We start from the raw sequence: 10632 nt of genomic DNA, 5'->3' as shown, positions 1-10632 counted from the left end.
TAAATAGTGAGCAACAATCTAGCCAGTAAGATAATAAGACGAAGCTATTTGGAGTTAATATTGCTCCTAAAGTTTGATTCACAGTTTGACTTGCTTCTTTCGAATATAGGAAAATGTCTCGCATTTGAATTTGAAACCATTTTTCATCATATGATAGATTTAATTAATGCGTACAATTTAATTTATTATTAAATAGAGCGATGGTCATGAAGCATACAGGAATCACTTTTCTGTGCGTTTTTTTTTTTTCAGCCATCTGTAATAGCTGTAGAAAATCGCAAAGTAGTAGATTGAAGACTGAAGGCTCTGGTTGAGGACGCCAAAAAGAGAGATAGAGCGCGTGGATGAAGACAAAGATCCCAGTGATAGACCAGAGTTGTCAAGGTACTCAATGTTCACGAGCCAAGTTTCTATTTGAACTTGTTGACTAGAGAGACAAGCTTTAAATGCCGCTGGCAAAAATTTGCCAGTAAGTCCCATGAGCAAATTATCTTCAGTGCCATGCGCAAGCCCCCTCCCAGCCTGGCCGCTTGTGAGGAACATTTTCAAGTTTGGGAGTACCAGTGGTATCTTTCAGATTGAGTGCTTGGTATATTACTGACTTTAATATTTACCTGCTTGTGTTGTACAGGAAAGCAAAAGAGGAGGCAAGTTCTGCAATGTTTTTATCGTCGGCATTGGAATTTGAAACACCCAGCAGAGATCCTCTTTGGACACCCGGGCAATGGCGTGAAAGGCCTGAAAGCTCGTCAGGGGATGACTCGTCAGGTGAGAAAGCCGAGCACGATGTGATAAAGGACTACAATGAGGCGATGACAAAAATTGCATCACTCACTGGCGGAAAGGTGAAGCCTCTTACATTCAGGCTTACTACTGAGTGCGATAAAGCTACGTCAAATGAAAAAGCTTCCTGTTTGGATCAAGTAGACGAGGGATGTCGCGCTCTGTGCAAAGTCATCGCCCCAAAAGGCAGTGAAAAGTTACTGCAAGCGTATCAGGAATCGAAAACAGACGTTTGCTCAAATATTAATGAGTTAACGGCCTTAATTGCTGCGTACAAACAAGCACCAACAAGGAGTTTAAAAACGCAGATTTTAAGCATATATGCACTGCGTTATTCAGCAAGATTCCTCAAGAAAATGCACGAGCCGTTTGAAAAACTGAGCGACCGACAAATCAAGAAAGCTAGGGCACATGCCAAGAATGTTGGAGTGGGCTTCAACGTCGATAAAGTGCCTCAACATCGAGTCCGAATGGACTTGGTGAAGCTTGATCACTTTCTGTCGTTTGTGGACCAGCCGTATTTCCATCAAGACGTGGCTTATGGAACGAGGACTTTAAAACTTGACTCCGGTGAACGGCTTGTCATGCCCAATGTCGTCAGAATTGTTGGAAGGTCAACAATGATTGAACAGTATTTTAAATACTGCAGCGAAGAAGGCTTTGACCCACTAGGAAGATCAACCCTGTACAGAATTTTACAAGTCAGAGAAGCCTCTCAAAGAAAGTCCCTCCAAGGCCTTGATAACATCGCAGCAGCTGGGGCTGAGGGGTTTGATACTATGCACAAGATAGTGGATGAATTGAAAGATTGCAGCGCTAGTGCAAAGTGGTGCGAAGAAATTCGTCAGAAGCTGAAAAATGGTAAGCGCTACCTTAAGACAGAGTATAGGATGCACTGTGAAGAAGATGGGAGTCCTTGTCCAGACCACTACATATTTTGCCCTCAGCGACCCCCAGAACACCGAGTTTCAGGGAACTTGTGCGCACGCACATGAAGTTCGCTGTGAAAATTGCGAAAGCTTGAAATCTGTGATACAAGAAATCTCAAATGAAATTGAGTCGCCTTTAAATTTTAGCGGCGAGGATCAGAAAGAAGACCTCCAACATGACCATAAGCTGGCCAAAGAAATGATATTTCAGTGGAAGTCCCATCTTATTAGAGCTGAGAACCAAGAGAGAGCGAAACAAAACGTGTTAAACAGCCTCAAAACTAATTCTGCACTTGTTGTAATGGACTGGGCCATGAAGTTCCTCCAACTCAAATACAGAGAAAAACAGTCTGAGTGGTTCGGGAAGAGAGGGATAAATTGCGTCATCACCAGGAATGCCGAAGACAATAACCTGGAGATTGCGTCCTATGTTCACTTATTTGACAGTTGTGCCCAAGACTGGTTCGCAGTTTGTGCAATACTGGAACACCTTCTCGGTATCATCAAAGAGAACAAGGCGAGCATAAACCAGGTCTTCCTTCGATCTGATGGCGCAGGTTGTTACCACAACAACAATCTAATTGCGGCTGTCTATGACGTCGGTTCTCGAGTTGGAATCAAAGTAATGAGGTGAGGAGGAACATTAGTCAATATGAGCACTGCGCTCAGTGAAAGCTATTATATCCATGCATACAGCCCCATAAGGGCCGAAGCAATTTTAGGCTTCGTTTTTTAATTACTTCTGTTGTTAATTTTATACACTTATAACAATTCCCTTATTTTATGAAGGTGATACTTGAAGGTACAATTAACTGATGAATCTTGGCCCTCGGTCCAGATCGAATTAGAATTTGGAAATGCTGGGTTTTCGAGGGGGGGAAAACCGGAGTACCCACGGAAAACCTCTCAGAGCAGAGGAGAAAACCAACAACAAACTCAACCAACATATGGCGCAAGATCAGGAATCGATCCCAGACTGGTGGGAGGCGAACCTTGCTCCTTGTATTGTCCTAACTGCATGAATATCTCCAGTTCTAACACCTGCCAGCATTAGAGGAAATAGTCAGAAAACTAGCATTACAACCCGGAGCAAATCAGCAGGGTAGTAAAAGTAGTTAGCACCACATATAACAGCAGCGTTAAAATTAGCAGAAATAATAAAAGTTATTAAGTTTTCAACCTCGGTTAATGCATTTCTCGTGCTCTGATTGGTTCACTCAATCTCGGTTATCAGCTCATATACCTTAGTTTGACCTTATATTGCAAATTATTGCTCTAAGCGTTGCTAAGCTTTTTCTTTTTTTGCCGGAAAGCAAAATTTCTCTCTGAATAAAGCAAAGAAACCTTTTTGTGGAAAGTTTGGATCAATTTTGACGTTTAGAAGTACGCGAAAAGATAAAAAATGTTTTTGTGATGGCCCTGCGTCTATCTCACCTCCAGGTATTACAGAACATCGCATCTTCATCAACTTTTAGAGTTTAGGAATTGAATAAAACAATTATTCCATTCGCGCTTGTTGGATATGAGACTGATTAAAGCCAACTCGGCGCTATGCGCCTCGTTGGCTATTTACTGTCTCATATCCAACGCGCGCTCATGGAATAGTTGTTAATTATACATAACAACGGTAATTTGGACATTCTTCTCTCGTCTTCGCTAGATATGACTTCTCAGAAGCCCAATTTGGCAAAGATGTCTGCGATCGAATCATAAGTCCGATGAAAGGAGCAATTCGCAGATACTGCAATGAAGGCCATAACATTCTGACAGCATTTGACATACACGATGCGTTGAAGGCTAGACAAGTCAAGGGATCATCCGCTGCTGTCTGTGAGCTTGATCGTGGTATGAAAGAATTAAAAGTCAACTGTATCAACAATTTTAGTGCTTTCCACAATTTTTCTTATGAAAACGAAGGTCTTCGTCTCTCAAAGGTCTATGGAGTCGGTTCTGGAAGACTCATCCCATGGTCAGAGCTGGTCATTGAGAAACAAGGTAACTTGCTCCTGAAGGAAGTTGATAATTATGGGTTTTTTGCCATAGATCCGAGAGTCATAAAACCGACCGTCGACGATCCTAAAGGCTCGGATGAAGACACGCCATTTCAATGCCAAGAACCTGGATGCTATTGTGAATTTTCTACTTCAGAAGAATTCCAAGATCACGTTCATCTCGGGCGGCACAAGACAGCAGCATCAGAAAGCGTGTACCATGGACTGAGGCGTGACTGGGCTTCTAAATTCTCCTCACTGACTCTTGAGACAAAAGGATCATCGACGACAGAAGAGGCATCAATTGACGTCAGAGCGTTCTCGTGCACTATGGGCTGGGCCCTGCAGAAACCAAGAGGGGGAGGAACCAGATTTTCGGAGAGTGTAAAAGCTTATCTCTCAAAGATATTTGAGACTGGTGAAAAAACAGGTCGAAAAGCTGATCCAGGTCAAGTGGCAGCTGATATGAGAAAAGCCAGAGACATTGACGGAGCAAGAAAATTTAAACGAAGCGAGTGGTTAACAAAGACTCAAGTACAAGGCTTTTTCTCTAGATTGGCTGCCTTACAACGAGGAAAGGGCGCAAGCTCTCAAGTGCTGGACGACGAGGACGAGGAGGACGAAAACTACCTTGACGTCAAGGCCAGGAATGAAATAGTGGAAAACGTCGTGAGGCAAATGGGATTGGTGCATCCAGTAACCTACGATGGCCATGACATTTGCGAGCATGTCAGACTTGACACGTTGTGTAAATTTAATGTCACCACTCTGAAGGCCATGTGTGCTTATTTTGAATTGCCCTATAAAGCCAAGGATTTAAAGTTCACTCTACTTAACAAAATAAAGGACATTGTGAGAGAATGTACATGTTACAAGTAGACACAGAGAGGTTGTGGTCACGCCCACCTTAAGACCGTAAAGCTACCGTAGTAGATGGTTTACCTGACAACAAGAGTCCCACATGCGAAGTGAGTCTCATTGTTCCAACGTACCACGAGGTAGCCCAGAACCGCCTAAAGACGAAAGTCAATCTAATGACAAACAACGGGATGACAATAGATTTCAAAGCTATTGAAAACAGAACTAATATTTTCATTCATTGGGTGAACGTTCAATCCACCGTGAAACAAATGATTGTCATTGGCCGTTTTTATACTAGAGACGCATAATTCGTCTTGGACGAACTTGGGCAAACATTTTTTCTGCGTCTGTTAAATTCGTCTAGTCTAAAGACGGCCACAAGACGCATTATGCGTCTGGACGAAGAATCTATTTTAGTGCGTCTACGAAGACGCACTCAACTGGAAAGTTCGTCCAGACGCATTATGCGTTTAGTGCCCGTCTTTATACCAGACGAATTTAACAGACGCAGAAAAAATGTTTGCCCAAGTTTGTCCAAGACGAGTTATGCGTCTCATATAGTTCGTGCCGTCTTTACACCAGACGGATAACATAAGAGACGCATGATTCGTCTGGACGGATTATGCGTCTCTAGTATAAAAACGGCCATTCAACTTGTCAACTCGGCTGTTTGTCTTCCAAAAAAGGAAAAACTGAAAATATCGAAATGAAACGAACGCTGTCAGTATATTTGTAATGGGTTCGAAAATGCGAGCGGGATCGGGATTAATTGACGTGAGGGATGTCGGGATAGCGGGATTATTTGAAAACATTTGAGAACCCTATCGTGGACCCTCATTATGAGCATTACTGGATAACACCATGCAGCATCCATTGATCAAAATAGAAAAATCTGTCACCACAATTACACGAATTCAGTCAATTCAGTATAAAATAATATCGAAGAAGTGTTTTTTTTACCTGTTCCACGTGGCCTCATGCTTAGGTTAATTTTACATTGTGTTTTAGTCAATAAACTAATTTTTCAGTCAATTGAGCAACCCGTGAAGACTGGTTGTCTCTTCTTTTTTCCCTCCATTTCTTCCTGTGTTGGAATTATTTACTTCTTACCACTCAGAGACCCGAAAACGCTTCTGTTTGGTGAGTACCCAACACATAGCTAATCAGTTGTTACTTAAAGTTTTCACTGAAAGCGTTATTATCCTAGTATTTCTCTTCTTAGATGTAATTATGTGAGACAATCTTACCGTTATCGTTTATATGCTTGCAAGGGAGTATCGTTTTTCTTTCAATTATTAACTGTGATGGGGTATTTTCTTAGCTTTACCGATGCTTTATGTCTCTCTTTTTTTTCCCGTTGAATGTGATTCCTTGAGAGAGGCTAACTTATTAATACTAGGATTATTAAAAGGAAGGTTTGATTTTCTTTTTAGTTGTTGTACTCCACCCCTGTCACTACCCAACCCACCCTCTCACCAAACCACTTCACAGCTAATTTGCATAGTCACGTTCGCGGTAACGCAAGCGATGTGAAGTCAACGGTTCTTGACGCTTCCACATATATTACTTAGTGTGTAGCTCATAAAGTAGCTCACAAGCGCTGAGGACCTTAAAGTGAATGAATTCTCGACTATTTGGGACGTCACTAACCGAATCTGAGAGGTAAAAGAAGTAATTCCTTTGAAAACAAGGGTAATGCAAATGAACTTGTCAATTTGCGTAAACACAGATTTGGATGCATTTCAAGCTAATGGTGTGTCAAAGTCCGGGAGATACCCACCGGTTTAAAGAAATAAGATAACTTATTAAGGTACAAAATTCACTATCGTATACTTTTTAACCACGATCTAGACCAAACTTTCGAGATTTTTTGTCTTTCGTTTGGTTAATTTTTGGCATGTGAACAGACGCTTGAGAGGAGGGTGTCGTTTGATCACGCTGGAATGGCTTGAAATTTCTAAAAATATTTCCAGCTTTTGTCCGTGAATTCAGAGAATGTATCTTGTAACTTTCATCAAAACAGAATTTGGTGAACTTTAGTTTTGTACACGTAGCGCGGTGATCAAAACTCCTGAAATTTACCCTTTTGATCGCCGTCAGCGACGCCGGGCGAACCCAAATTCAATTTTTTGTTGTAGCGCCGCAAAAATACATAATTAGGAAATAATTATCTCACTTTTAAAACATGTGTACCAAACCCTTTTGATGGGCGCAAAATGAAGGAAAACTATTTTTGGTTGCGAAAACCGGTGGACCGCTTTTAGCGGGACTGCCACTTTATTGTAAAATACAGTAAAAATGATTAATTGCACTTCGTTGACAACTTGTAACAGGAGTTTGTTCAAACGATAGCAACATTTTCTGTAAGTTGTGATACGTAGTACTACGTAAGCTACCATTAGCTTCTCAATTTTCAAGAAAATTTAGTCAAGATTCATGATAAACAAAACAATAGGACCGTGGATCACGCTAGACTATCAATAATTCATAGATCACAAGCACATTTCAGCTCTTTTTATTTGTAATGCACCTTTTCTTTTCTCGAATGATGCCTCGTGCAGAACCCCTTTACCACCTTGTTCTGTGGCCATGCATAAGACGTTATGCTGCAATCGGCCTTTGTGGCTGAGGACCTGAGTGGTCATGCATAACAAAAATAAGGCAGTTATGCTGCAATCAGTCTGTGTGACTGAGGGCTTGTGTGGCCATGCATAACAAATTGCTATGCTATATCAGTCTATGTGGCTGATAACCAATTCCCAATGGTTTAGCAAGTGGCCTTCATGGCCATTAGGCCATTCTGGTTTCTGTTTCTGACTAAATACGTCTGCAGATAGCATGTCAGGTGATACGTGATGACAAACATGTTATGTAAGATGATAGAAATTCATGTGAAATAAAGATTGCACCATGATTTCAAGTCGGTATTTGGTTGCAATTGCCCATTGTGTTACATGTACATTATTTATGTTAGTATGTTAACATGTTAATAAGTAGGTTCCAACAAAATCCTTTTGAAGTCCATGGTATGGTTATAGTGATTTTTTTTCCAAGAGAATTCAGTTTTGTGCAGTGTCTACCCAGATGTATCTCTGGTTCAATTATCTCTGGGGAATTGGCCTCATATTATGTTTGCATCTTTGATTTGGGCTCAATTAAAGATATTCACAATTCTTTTTTAAAAGGTCAAAATAATTTTTGGGCTTTATACATTGAGGACAATTTAATGCATAGAATGTACTCCAAGTCAAAAAGCAAAGTTCTCAAATAAATAGATACCTTTACAATAATTATTGTGACATCTATATGTTATGGTTCTCAATTTCAGCAAGTGTGAAGTAAAATTTGAGACCATTCAATAAATTTGTCAATTAAGTCACAAATCCAACAAGAAGTTAAGTTGGAGACATTTAGCCTAGCAACAATGAGTGAAGGTGGTGCCTTCATGAGACCCCCGCCTTCATGTGCGGATAATATGTGGCGAGGTCAGGAAAGAGAGCTTTAAAAAGGCCATGGGGGACCAGGAATCCAGTCTCATTTGGATGTGTATTTTTCTATTTTATTACCACAGTGCGCTATTGAATTAATGGTGATTAACTACTGCTCACGCTTAAGAGTAAATAGTTGTTATTATGCTCAAGATTATTACTATTAATGCAATTGAATATGATTAAGTCTATCATGACATTCATGTCACCTTGTATGTCATCCTCATTTGTGATCTCACAGTCCTGTCATCTCAATAACTTCTTATTAATTATTCAAAATAATGATTGGTCACACACAAAATTGTCGAAATTTGGACAGAATGTCACACAACAAAAGACTATGTCATTCAATTTGTGAAAAACAGATGGTTGCCAAATTTACAAAGAATCAGAAGATACGTGTATTCATGAATACATTGAATAATAAGATATCACTGCAGCTAATCTTCAGCGCTAGGCCCTGGGAATACCAACTGGCCCCTGATGTCTTGCTTCGCCCTTGTGTGGCAACAAAATCTTATATTGCTCAATACTTCCTGAGCTTTTATTTGTTAGAGAATTTGTCATATAACATTGCCTGCATTCAAACACCAATTATAATCAACCTTTGATGCATGTATACCAGCAACACTTTACATCAAAATGTGACTTGCACTGATAAACAACTTGCATGTGTCCTTGAAGAACATTTCCAGTTGTGAATTAAGTTGAATTTGACTTGAAACCGAAAACTTTATAATAAAAACACCTAGTTCGTTACTTTCAAAACAGACATGTATTAAAAGAAATAATACATATATATTTATCAAGCTTTTTGATGGTTATTGATGATGTTTAGTGGTCACCAATCATTGTATCTACAATTCATCACAAGTATGCATAGCAATAAATGTTTTGGTCATACTGTACCCAGTAAAACACATTGAACCTGTCTCAGAAGCAAGAGTAGTATAAAAATACATATGTGACATTTTCAACTTGCTAAAGCAAATCAAAAAACAAGTTTGTGTATCTCAACATCCAAGAACAAGAAAAGCATTTGTTTCTCAATGTCTGTACACACTGTTTATAACAAGTGAACACGTCTTGCTCATTTCATTGATAGTCTCCTTTGCAGCTGGTTTGTAAACTGTGTGTTTGCAGCAATTTAAAGATCATTTCAAGTCTGTACTGTGAACATGCTCTTATTCATTTAAGGGGATGGCTCTTAACTATCAAACTGTTGCTATGGTGCCCTTCAAATAATCACTTCTCAATACCCTCTTACTCTACAGTTACCATTTTCTGTCAAACGTGTTTAGTTAATGAAAAATGATGGGATGGTTCCCATCCGGTGAAAAAACCATGTATATCTTTGTTTCCTATTTTTCACAGAAATGCACAGCAGAGGACTGGGACTAGTTGCACATGCACATGCACATGCACATTCTGATTGAGGTGATGTCAGATTTCCATTCAAAAAGTTATTTCACAGAACCCCCCATGCAATCTTCTTTCAGGGTTCTTTGACTAGAAAGTTCCCTTAGCAACCATTGTCTTTCTGTAGTTACATGTCAGTGCCATCCCCCTTAATGTGTCTCAAAATGAAGCAGGTTGCAAGTAATTATTACTTATCTGTTTTGCTCTCATTGGAAGAGACAACTTTATAGGGGTAACAAAACGAGCATATGAAATGTTGTCAAGAATTTTAAATGTCTCAAAAATAACTTTCTAATAAATAAATCTCAACTACAAAATATTAATAATGCAGCATGCAGCCATGGAAAGTTCCCTACCCTGATATCTTTGGAACCCAAACTTGTACAGAAACACTGTCTGACTATGTAATTACAACCAAAGAGGTTTTCAAGACTTTTTGAGTGAGAACCACATCATTTTGATATGTTGCGTGAACAGAACGAAGCCTAAAACTCAAGCAGTGTACACATGCATCTGGATAAAGGAAACGCTACTGACGGTGAGTGATGGCCAAGGTCCAAAACTCTTCAAATTATTATTTTTTTTTTCAAATTGCATTATTTTAATGCACACTTGGGGCCTAGGGTGAGTTGTGCATGCACAATAACAATTTTTGAAGTACACATTTCAGGTGCAAACATTATTTTAAATTACATAAGTCAGTCACTCTCAAATGTTTCACTAATACATGTACAGTGGCAAGAAAGAAAAAAAAACAAAAATCCATTAGCAACAATGCTTAGTCTGTAGTGTAGAAGGACCCCACTTAATGTGGGTTCACGTCGTACAAGTAGCAGTAGTTATGAATTCTCGGATTAAGCTCCGTGAACAGAGTCCACAAACAACGTAAGATCAAGCAAAGAAAGGTTTTAAAAAAACAACAAAAAACAGCGCGTGACCAAAAAATATATTTCGCAAAACTCCGAGGAAATCTCTTGAGCTTCTCAATCAGTACACTGAGGTAAACCCGAATTTTCCATAAAACAACATACTTTGCTCAGCATACTCGGGGACTCAGTGTAAGTATTGTCTATAATTAAGAGAGTTTTGATGTCAGGCAATAAGACAGCCAAGTTGGATTCTGTTTGTACGTCGAACTATGACGTTTTCAGTTTTGTTTTC

Source organism: Montipora capricornis, chromosome 1, assembly GCF_036669925.1.
Source record: "Montipora capricornis isolate CH-2021 chromosome 1, ASM3666992v2, whole genome shotgun sequence".
Taxonomy (NCBI): domain Eukaryota; kingdom Metazoa; phylum Cnidaria; class Anthozoa; order Scleractinia; family Acroporidae; genus Montipora; species Montipora capricornis.
This window is presented reverse-complemented; position numbering follows the sequence as displayed.